We start from the raw sequence: 12434 nt of genomic DNA on the forward strand, positions 1-12434 counted from the left end.
GGTGTTCGGAAGTCAGTGCTGCTGGGCTAACCTCTTGCCTTCAGGGAGGTAGCCAAGTGGTACACCTATTTATTTCTGCAGCACCTGCCTCTGTGGATGATGAAGGCTGTGAGCCCTGGGAGTTCAAGAGGAGACAAACCCAGAGGGAAAAACAAGTGAATCCAAGGTTCCTAGGCACGCCCAGGAGTGTGAGCAGTCTGCCCTGAGGGCTTTCCTAGCTCAAGCTCCAACTCTTGATATGGTCTTGCTCTATGCATACCACAGGGCCTGGGTCCCTCTGGCCAAGAAACAGAACAGACGGAGTTCATTCTCAGACACCCTGTGAGCATGCACTTTCACTGCTCTGCCACAAGCACAGCCCTGAGCAAATGTGAGACTGGATGTCCAATGCACTTTCTATAGAGTGTAAGCTTCATGAAGGCAGGGCAGGTGGTGAGTAGAGAGCCCTGGACTGAATGCCAGAATCCCCACTCCGGTTCCAGCCCAGCCATGTGTTCTTGGGCAATACCTTTCCCTTCACTGAGGCACACTTTCCTGAGGCCTGATTCTTCTCTAAAGTCTCCCTCAGCTTCAGTGCTATAGAAATCAGAGGAGAAGCCGGGCGCGGTGGCTCAAGCCTGTAATCCCAGCATTTTGGGAGGCCGAGACGGGCGGATCACAAGGTCAGGAGATCGAGACCATCCTGGCGAACACGGTGAAACCCCGTCTCTACTAAAAAAATACAAAAAACTAGCCGGGCGAGGTGGCGGGTGCCTGTGGTCCCAGCTACTCCGGAGGCTGAGGCAGGAGAATGGCGTAAACCCGGGAGGCGGAGCTTGCAGTGAGCTGAGATCCGGCCACTGCACTCCAGCCTGGGCGACAGAGCCAGACTCAGTCTCAAAAAAAAAAAAAAAAAAAAAAAAAAGAAAGAAATCAGAGGAGAATGTGAAGGTCAATGTTGCTAAGACCCATGTTTTCTCCATTCAGCAATATTTATTGAAGGTCGATCAGGTACCAGGCATGGAATTCAGCAATGAATAAGAAGACATTCCTTGTCCTTGTGAAGCTTAAATTCTAGTGATTTGGGGCATGCCAGATTCATTCATCATTCACTTATTCACTCACTCCATTCACTCACTCATTCACTCATTCATTCAACTTCATTCTTTCACTCTCATTCATTCATTCACTCTCATTCACTCACTTTATTCACTCCCTAATTCATTTGCTCACTTCACTCATTCACTCATTCATTCACTCATTTAGTCATCCACTCACTCATTCATTCACTCACTCATTCATTCACTCACGTATTCATTCACTCATTAGTCATCCACACACTCACTCATCCACTCATTCATTTATTTGCTCATTCATTCACTCATCAGTCATCCACTCATTTATCCACCCACTAATTCATTCAGTCATTTATTTATTGCCTCACTCATTTACTCACATTCATTCATTTAGTCTCTCATTTATTCATTCACTCTTCATTCATTCACTCAGCATCATTAATTCATTCACCCAGCATCATTCATTAACTCACTAATTCATCCACTAGTTCATTTATTCAGTCACCATCATTCATTCATTAACTCACTAATTCATTAACTCATGCATTTATTCACTCACTCATTCATTCATTCACTCATTCAAGAAGCACCCACCATGATTCAGGTGTAGCAGCAGGTCTGGGGGATTCAAAGGTGAGAAAGACAAGACCTGACCCTGGAGGTACTCACATTTCAGCAAGAAAGGAAGGTAGGTAAAAAACATAACTGCATTTTGAGACTGGGACAAAAGCCATGCTTGTTCTAAATCTATCCCCAGCATTATGTAAGAACTCACTAGAGAGTGGGAGTTAAGATCTAGCACTAAAGTGGGACAGGAGACCAGGGAAGCTAGAGAGGAAGGTGGCAGTAGCCTAGCAGAATTCCCCAGGTCAAGGGCAGGCCCCCACAGTGGCCTCTGTGCCTTCCATGAGCAAACCTCCAAGAATGTTTCTGGAGAATGGAAAGGGCTTGAACAGGGCAAGCTCAGCAGGAGCCTTTGCCCCATCTTGATCTCAATGCTACTGTTTCAAAGCATGCAGCAAAATGCAGGTGGAATCTGCTGCCTTCTCTGGGGCTTGTCAGCCAATTCAGGGTTCTCAAGCTAAGTTAGGCAGTGACTTCATTGAACCTGCCCTCAGTGCTAGTTGGACCTTTGAGTTTTCAGGGTTCCCCCAGAGCAATAATCTCTTGGGAAGCGAAACCCTGTGCTATTCCCCAGCCACCCTACCAACATTTCATCCATGGTAGTGAAAGGATGTATCTCTTGTCCTGGGAGCTGGAATTTGCTCCTGTTCCCCTTCATCTCATCAAGAGATGGCTGAGAACGGTACCTATTGTCCAGCTTCTTCAAAGCTGTGGCTTCCTTGCCTCTTCTCGGCATCCATTCAGGCTTTCCTCCAACTTCCCCTTCCCTGAAGCTCAATATTTCTTTTGGACTCTGCTGTGACAAACTCTGACATTATCATCTTAGTTTTGGGCACAACTCCTCTGCCAACCTTGATGTTCCCATCTGTAAGCTGAGAATAACTTTGCCTGTCTTGATTGTGTGACAGAGCTGTATTGAAAATTCAATGAGATAGGCCAGGTGCAGTGGCTCACACCTGTACTCCCAGCACTTTTGGAGGCCAAGGTGGGCAGATCACCTGAGGACAGGAGTTCAAGATCAGCCTGGCCAAAATGGTGAAACCCTGTCTCAACTAAAAATACAAAAATTAGCCGGGCATGGTAGAGGCTGAGGCATGAGAGTCTCTTGAACCTGGAAGGCAGAGGTTGCAGTGAGCTGAGATCGCACCATTGTACTCCAGCTTGAGCAACAGAGTGAGACTCTGTCTCAAAAAACAGAAAGAAAATTCAATGAGATAATATACAAAATAATACACACACATACACACAAAATATATTTTACAGAGACAGAGTCTTACTCTGTCACTCAGGCTGATATGCAGTGGCATGATCATAGCTCACTGTAACTTCAAAATCCTGGGCTCAAGCGATCCTCCTGCCTCAGCTTCCCAAGTAGCTGGGACTACAGGTACGTGCCTCTACATCTGGCTAATTTTAAAATTTTTTTCTAGAGACAAGTTCTTGCCATGTTGCCTAGGCTGGTCTTGAATTCCTGGTCTCAAGTGATCCTCCAGCCTTGGTCACCCAAAGTGCTGGGATTACAGGCATGAGCCACCATGCCTGGCCAATGATGAGAGTGTTTACAACACACACCAGAGCAACAAGATGTAGAGTTGAAAAAACATTTCTGTTTATCGAACAAGAAAGATTCAGGTCCAATTAGCAATCCCTGAGCACCTCACATGTGTTAGACACTGGAGCAGTTGCTTTTGTGTTCCTTATTTAAATATCGCAGCCCTCCTTTTCTACCTATAAATAAAGAAACATAGGCTCTGAGAAGTGATACATTCTGCCCAAGAGCACAGAGCTTTACAAGCAGGACCTGGGTTGCATGGAGAACCCATCTGGCTCTTCAAGCCACAGTTACACAGAGCGCTAAACTCCATGCAGTCTCTGAAAAAAACACAAAGTGTCCTGTACTCCTACCTTTAAATACAAACTCACTGCTTTCAGACCCAATTAGGAGCAGGTAATTACCTGTGGGAAGTGGGGAGTTGGGCTGTCTGCTGGATCGACACGAAGAGTCTGTGAGCTAGAGTCCGTGAGCTAGTCTTTTCTTGTTATCAATAAAACGCTACAACAAAATCATTATTTGGCAAAGTGTTCATTTAATGGTCCATTCCATGGGTCCAGGATGGAAAGCAGCCACATTCAACTCTCCACGATACCACGTTGCATTGGCAATGTTGCCATTGCTGCCCGTTTGGGGCAGAGATATTTCCTATTAGAGGATGATCCAATTTTCCTAGACTTCTGAACAATCTTATAGCCCTGAGCCCCTCTTGCATGGAGTCCCTGGTCCCTTCTTTATAGTCTCAATCTTGATTTGGCCCTGAAATGATCCTAAGCAAGGTATGTGGATGTCCTCTGCCTGAGCGAGGGACAAGGAGCACTCATGGAGTTACTGGCACTACGTGTCAGATATACTGGCATGAACCCTCTGTCATCCCAGTGCTCAGTAGTTTTCATCAGTTCAGTATACCTGGGCTTCCAGCTCAGCTTTCCTGCCCAGCCCTACAAGTGCCTTCCAGGAATATATGCTCAGCCTGGATTGCAGCCTGCTTAACGATGAGGTCTACTATACACACTTTGACTCTTTCCCAGGGACCTGGAGTCTGCTTTCAGCCCACCTGCAACAATCATGATTCTGAGTATTGTCTGTCTCCTGGTCACAGACACCTGCCAGAACCACACCTGAGCTTGCTGAACCTGTTGATCTCCATGCACCAGCTGCTTGGCTGAACACGTAAGTGCCAAGCCATAAATGAGTCACTTAGTCCTGCCTTCCTCCCACAACACCAGCCTGAGCTGCAGGGTTCCAGTATGCTTAATTGCAAGAGCCAGAGCATCCTCCCTGCATCTTCCCCCTCCTTAGCTAGAGTGGTATGACTGCCTGCTTGAAGTACATTTGAAAGTCACTGAGTGAGCAAGGAATGCTTCGATGCTGCCTGCTCCTTTCTCCCCTGGGGCTCTTTCAGTCTGGGCAACTTCCTACCATTTAACTTGTTCCTTGTAACAGATACATAATTGCAGTGCCCAGGTGGGCTGACACAACGGCAGGGTCCGTAGTATCACATGAGACAGCTGGCTCTAGTTTTGGGACTTTACTTGAAGGGCAAGAGGAACTGGTTCTTATTCATGTGGAATATGAGGATGTTCCCACTTTACTCTGGGTGGGGAAAGAGCCAGAATGAGTTTTGCATTTGGAGAACCACCATAATTAGCTGCAAGAAACGATGGGCTAGGAAAAGTGGCTGCCAAACCCTGGCTATCACACATTTCTCAGGCTTCATTTCTCATTTCAAGTGGAAGCATGAATCACACTTACTCCATAGCAGGCTACATGTGAGGGATGAGATAATGAGATTGACAAGGTCCCCGCACTGCCAGCTCAGGGAGTGCCCTTGCTACTCCAGCCTTCTTGTCTTGACTTCAACTAACTACAGCCATTAATTCTTTTGTCTTCAGTCTAGACCAGTACTAGCAAAGCCAGAGCTCTCTAAATTCAACATGAATGTATGTCAAAGCAAAGGAATGGATTCCACAGATGCTCCAATGAGTCACATGCTCCAAGAACTCAAGGGGACTTCTTAGAAAACCAGTGAAGTGTGTGGAACATTTGCTAATTCTAGCAGATCATCCCTTTTATTATGGATGACTCTGGATCCACACTATTTCCAGCAAGAGAAATTTTTCTGCATAATGCCCCAATGACTAATCCGATTTGGTGTGGTGTAGAACCTTCGTGGAGCCTTGTATTAGTCCGTTCTAACACTGTTACAAAGAAATACCCAAGAGTGAGTAATTTACCAAAGAAAGGGGTTTAATTGACTCACAGTTCTGATTGGCTGTGGAGGCCTCAGGAAACTTACAAACATGGCGGAAGGCAAAAGAGAGGCAAGTACCTTCTTCTCAAGGTGGCAGGAAAGAGAACAAAAGCAAAGCGGGAAAAGCCCCTTATAAAACCATCAGATTTCTTAATAACTTACTCACTATAACAAGAACAGCATGGGGGAAACTGCCCCCATGAGACAATCACCTCCCACCAGGTCTCTCCTTCAACACGTGGGGATTACAATTTGAGATGAGATTTGTGTGGAGATGAGATTTGGGTGGAGACACAGAGCCAAACCATATCAAGCCTCAAGCTCTGAAGTTCTACTGCAGAAACTGGATATCTTGATTCTTTGCCCAATAATTGATTTGGAAACACACGGTCGAATTTCTTTTTTTCCATGGTCTAACTGAAATCTTGGTATGACCCAAACTACAGAACTAGTGTTTTTTTGAGAATCATACTATTAGAACGCCCTTATAGGCTATCTAATTTTACTTTACACAAAGCGTAGGAACCTGAGAATGATACGTCTATCTGGTTTGAATACCTCCTGTAATAGGAAGCTCACTCTGCAGTGTCAGCCCTTTACACTGTGGAGTTCTTCCACATGCCAGAAAGCTCTTCTTCATCATGGGCTTAAACCTGCTTCCCGGGAACATTTATGCCGTTGATTCTGCACCACGCACCACATGAAGTGAGTCCTGATTCCTCTTCCTTACGAAAGCTCTTAAACTGTCCAAGGATGGCCATTCTGTCCCATTGAGTCACTACATCTGATACAGAATCTCCACTTTCTCTATCTGTTCATGCCCAGGCAAACTCTCCAGCACTCAGCACTTCACTGGCTAGGCTTTCATGTTTGCAAGGACGCTAACTCATCTCATCTTTCTATGTCAGTGAAAGAAAATAGACGGTTCAGAGCTGGCCTGCAGTGACAAAGAGGAACGAGGCCTGTTTGTGGTGGATTAGATTGGATGGCCAGGACAGGAAGCCAGGACCTGGAAGAAGAGCAAACAAAATGATTTTTTCAAAAAGCTAGATGACAGTGGAACCATGCAGAGATAAAAAACGGTGCAACAGGAAACTAGGAAAGCAGAAAACAGAAATAGTGTAATTTTATAACATTGACAGGGGTAACATGACACTGGTGACATTTCACAAGGGATATTGGTCACCTGCAGCAAAATGTTTGAATGCCTTTTAATTGCAAAATAAATGCTTGCATAAGTTTGCTTTGTTAAAAAATGTTAACGTTTTGTCAAAAATGAAAGCAATACAGATAAGTCTAAAATGTCCCTGGTTCCCACTGTCCTTTCTTCCCTACCCAGTTCCAGAAGTGTGTATGTGCAGGTGCATGGGTAATCATTTGTGTGTGTGTATATGTGTGTGTGTGTGTGTATATAGGTGTGTGCATATATATACACATATATGTATATATACATAACATACACATGCATATATACACATACATATGTATATACAAGTATATATACATATATGTACACATATATGTGTACAAACGCCTGCATATATGTGTGCATAAATCTATGTATGTATACATAGATATATGCATATGCATATCTATGTAGACATATCTATGCATATGCATAGATGTGTACACATACACATCTATGTACGCATATCTATGTATACATACATAGATTTATGTATATATACATACATTTATATATCTATATATAAATGTACATCTATATATATTTATATGTGTATGTGTATATATATAGAGAGAGAGAAAGAGACAGAACAGAGAAAGATTTATTGTAAGGAATTGGTATGGAATATGTATGTATACATAGATTTATGTATATATACATACATGTATATATCTATATATGTTCGTGTGCGTGTGTGCGTATATATATACACATACACACAGAGACAGAGAGAGAGGGACAGAGAGAAAGAGAGAGAAGAGAAAGAGATTTATTGTAAGGAATTGGGTCACACAATTGTGGAAGCTAGTAAGCCCAAAATATGCAGACAGAGTAGCTCCAACCATCAGTGTGGAGACCCAGGGAAGAAGTGATGTTGCACCTTGGGTCCAAAGAAAGCCTGGAGGCATAATTCCTTCTTCCCTGGGGGAGGTCAGCCTTATTTCTTTTCAGGCCTTCAACTGATTAAGTGAGGCCCACCCCACTGTGGTGAGTAATCTCTTTACTTAAAGTACACTGATCTAAATGTTAATCTCACCTAAATAATACCTTTACAGAAACATCTAAGATAGTATTCAGCCATGGCCTAGCCATGTGATATTTAAAATTAACCGTTGCAATATGAAATGTATATAAACATGCCTATATACTTAAAATACACTATATTTTGTGTGCATTATTTAAATGTTATTATAGCATACAACTTACTTTTATCACTCAATGTTATGCCTAGAGTTTTTTCTTTAATAGGAAATAAAGGAATACCTTATTCTTTCTCAATGTTATGCTTAGAGTTATTTCCTTAAGAAGAAATAAAGGAATACTTCATTCTTTCTCACTTTCTACATAGTATTCTGTTCTATGTCTATGTCCTGATTTACTTAACCATTACTAAAAAAATTCACATTATATTATTCCTAGCTGGTGAACTGCTTGATCATGAATTCAAGCAAACTTCTCAAATTCTTTAAAATGATAGTCAATATTCTGTTCCTGGGCAGGTGTGGTGGCTCATGTTTGTAATCTGAGCACTCTGGGTGGCCAAGGTGTAAGGATCACTTCAGGCCAGGAGTTTGAGACCTGACTAGGCAACATGGTGAAATCCTGTCTCTACAAAAAATACAAAAATTAGCTGGGCATGGTGGCATGCACCTGTAGTCCCAGTTACTGGGAGGCTGAGGTGGGAGGATTGCTTGAGCTCAGGAGGTCAAGGCTGCAGTGAGCCATATTCACTGCACTGCACTCCAACCTGGGCACTACAGTGAGATCTTGTTTCAAAAAAAAAAAAAGGGCAAGTAAGCAAGAAAGAAAATTTTATCCCAAGAAGAGGGCCAGCCTGATGTTGATCCAGCAAACTGACACAGGCCAAAGTGTGCATGTTACAGAGAAGAAGATCAGGAGGGTGTCAGGACTTCCAAAAGCACTGGAGCAGATTCTGGAGACCCACCTGTTGCCAGTGATGTGGCAGATCCCAGCATATCAGGAGCACAGGAGAGATGAGCTCCTTCTGGCTTTGAGAGTCCATAACGCTTTGAGGAAGATTTAGCATCAGGCACATTCTCACATTTATTTAATCTTTAACACCCCTACTGGCACAATATTGTTAACTGAATATCACAAATGAAGGACTCAAGGCCAGAGAACTAAAGGCTATGCCTGGCCTAATACCTTTTCCACCACAGTGCTCCCTGATGGTGGACTTTCATATCAAAAAAGCACAAGTAATACAAGCAGTAGCAGTAACGGAAGTAAAAATGATGGGAATAATGCCATGCAATAGAATGCTTATTATACGGCCAGCTGAGTTCTCAGTGTTTTGCATGTAGCAACTCAATGAATTTCTGCAACAGCCTCATAAAGTAAGTACTAATTCCATTTTGCAGATTAAGAAACTGAGGGTGGCTGAGACTATAGATGGCAGGCATTTCCTTCAGATCTTACAACTTAGAAAGTCTCTGGATAATTTGCAATTGCTAGTACTTGTGTCTCTTCTTCTGGGGCCTTTTGCTGATGCCAGGAAGATCCTCTCTACTTGCTTTCAAGGCAAAGAGAAGTATTACCGTTCCCTGTGAATAACATCAGGCAATGTCCACGGCGAGTTAGATAAATTTCCAACTCCCTGGCCTCTTGGGAGAGAAAGCTTTGAAGTGAACTTGCATTAGTTCATTCTCACACCGCTATAAAAACATAACTGAGACTGGGTAATTTATAAAGAAAAGAATTTTAATTGGCTCACTGTTCCCAGCCAATGACATTAAGGCTATATGATATACAGGCTTCTGCTTCAGGGGAGGCCTCAAAAAACTTACAATCATGGCAGAAGGTGAAGGGAAAGCAGGCACATATTCACATGGCCGGCAGAAGAGAAAGAAAGTGAAGGGGGAAGTGCTACACACTTTTAAACAACCAGATCTCATGAGAACTCTATCATGAGAACAGCAAAAAGAAAAGTCTGCTCAATGATTCAATCACCTCCCACAAGATCCCTCCTTCAACACTGGAAATTATAGGTAGACATGAGGTTTGGGTGGGGACACAGAGCCAAACTATATCAGAACTTATCTACCATTTCCCAGCATTCCCTGGTAGGATCCACAGTGGTAATTGGCTTTATTAGTATACTTCCCTTCTCTGCCCCGTCTTCTACTGGTGTTTCCTGTATTTTTCTGTCCAAAAATACTTGTCTCCAGGTCTACTTCTGGGGGAACCCAACAGAAGACATTAAGGCATAGAGAAGTTAAATAAGTTGTGCAAGTCACTCCAATGTAAACAGAGACACCTCATAACTTTGAGTTACATTGTAACTTAACTTACAGTGCTGCCTTCTCAACCCCCGCACCTGAGACTACCCTCAGTGTACTTTGTCTAAGGCGGGCATTTATCCTCTGGTTGAACATGAAGTAGTGGGACAATGTTAGGCTTTGCTGTCTGTTTCTATGCTCACATCAGGCTGGGCCTGCCGGAATTCTTGAGCGGAGGATGTTTGCAAAGCTGCTTCCGTTTAGTCCTGAACAGCAGTACAGAGGCAAGGAGGGGAATATGGGAAAACACAAAGTTCTGCACGACAGGAAATCACGTTAGAAAGCTGTGAAAATCATGTATCCTTTTGAGGCGTGATGGTTTTAATTTTCTCAGGCCCTGATCTCCCTGGCAACAATTTAGAAGTGCATAAGCATTCATGAATCAGAGTGGGGCACGTCTGCATGTTTAATTACATGTCATTGGATGGAAACTTTCCTTTTGATCTTAGCATTTAAGGGGATTTACACTTTAACAATTACATTTTTTCTTTCTCCTCCCAAAGTCAATGTGGATTATTGAAGAATGTCAGCATAGTTGGGTGTAGTGGGAGGATGTTGAGAAACCCAAGGAGATTTTGCTTCTGTCTAGGATGTAGTATTGCACTCTCTACATGCTCCTATTCTTGAGAAATGGGGAATCTATGAGGGTCTCACCAAGCAGACCCTTTACCCACTCTAGAGGAGGCTGTGCCAGTAAAGACCAGGGCTTAGAAAGAAGACAGGCTATAGTTTCCTTACCTTGTTCAACAATGAGCCCTGATGATGCTCCAAGCCTTTGCAAAGACAGATTAATTCTACATTCAGAATGGAGATCAGGGGTTGCCAGAGACAAATGGAAGATTCTCTACCCTCAATAGAATTTGAATTGCTTTGTCTTCTTTTTCTAAACCTTCTCTTTCCTCCTTTCCTTCACTGCCACTTCTTCCATCTTCTCCCCCTGTTATCGGAAAGGGGTCCCAATCCAGACTCCAAGGGAGGGTTCTTGGATCTCACACAAGAAAGAATTTAGGGTGAATCCACAGAGTAAAGGGAAAGCAAGTTTATTAAGAAAGTAAAGGAATAGCCAGGGTGTGGTGGCTCACTCCTGTAATCTCAGCACTTTGGGAGGCTGAGGTGGGCGGATCACAAAGTCAAGAGATAACGACCATCCTGGCCAACATGGTGAGACCCCATCTCTACTAAAAATACAAAAATTAGCTGGGCGTGGTGGCGGGCACCTGTAGTCCCAGCTACTCGGGAGGCTGAGGCAGGAGAATTGTTTGAGCCCAGGAGGTGGAGGTTGCAGTGAGCCGACATAGAGCCACTGCACTCCAGTCTGGCAACAGAGCAAGACTGTCTCAAAAATACAAACAAACAAATAAAACAAATGAACAAAAAAAAAAGAAAGTAAAGGAATAAAAGAATGGCTGCTCCACAGACAGAGCAAGACATCCCCAAAAGCAAAAGGAAGAATGCACCCACCTTAGTTACAATGTTTGTTCATATATAAGATAAAAAAGGCAAAAACTCACGGCGGTGGTGTGCTCTACTACAAGGTGCTGGGCCAAAGATTTTTCAGCTTTCTGTAACTACTGTTTTCTGCAAGAATCTATATTACTATATTTAAAGCAAAACTCATTCTGTTCTTATTTTTATTTTTTATTTTTTTGAGACAGGGTCTTGCTCTGTCACCCAGGCTGGAGTGTGGTGGTATGATCATAGCTCACCGCAGCCTCAACCTCTTGGGCTCCAGTAATCCTCCCACCTCAGCCTCCCAAGTAGTTAGGACTACAAGGGCGCACCACCATGCCTGACTAATTTTTGTATTTTTCATAGAGACACGGTTTCCTAGGCTGGTCTCAAACTACTGGGCTCAAGCAATCCGCCCACCTCTGCCTCTCAAAGTGCTGGGATTGCAGGCCAGGCTGCAAAACTTATTCTTAAACAAATCATGCTTTTGTTCTTAAGATATCAAGACAGCAGGCCATTTCCTGAGTCTGTTAAATCCTAGGTCAGGTCTGTTGGCAAACATTGTTAACCCGTTCCCCTTAACCGTAAATATTCTGTGACTAAGAATGCCTAGCCTCCTGGGAAAGCAGCCTAGGAAGTCTCAGCCTCATTCTACTCGGCCCCTGTTCAACATGGAGTCACTCTGGTTCGAATGCCCCTGACACCCCCACCCCGCTTACTTATTTTCTTCCTTCCTCCCTCCCACACATAATATATTTCAGTGATTTTTCCGAGCCGTCCATTAGGGATACATATGTAAAAAACTTGTCAGGAACCCTTAAGGTCCAGAGGGCAGAAATGTCTAACCCTTTCCATGAGGAATTCATTTGTGTCCAGAAGTATACACCACTGACTCAAGGACTGTTACTGTCCATGTTCCTTCCTTATAAGAATCGACCTGACCTGAACGATTACTCAGCTCTATATTCACTCAGACAGACACCCATCTATTTAACATTATTTAACGCAGCATTAA

General features: G+C 43.5%; 2 long non-coding RNA genes across 2 annotated transcripts in view; both read left to right on the plus strand.

Moving 5' to 3' along the window:
• LOC139362951 (uncharacterized) overlaps positions 1-12434 on the plus strand; it is a 147659-nt gene that overhangs the window by 66901 nt on the left and 68324 nt on the right. The gene's annotated exons all lie outside the window — the stretch shown is intronic.
• Positions 151-5171, plus strand: LOC105466350 (uncharacterized). The gene is made up of 3 exons (XR_978146.2): positions 151-166; positions 4334-4404; positions 5127-5171. It is a non-coding gene; the product is annotated as an uncharacterized lncRNA (long non-coding RNA).

The sequence above is a fragment of the Macaca nemestrina genome, chromosome 4 (genome assembly GCF_043159975.1).
Source record: "Macaca nemestrina isolate mMacNem1 chromosome 4, mMacNem.hap1, whole genome shotgun sequence".
In the NCBI taxonomy this organism is placed as follows: Eukaryota; Metazoa; Chordata; class Mammalia; order Primates; family Cercopithecidae; genus Macaca; species Macaca nemestrina.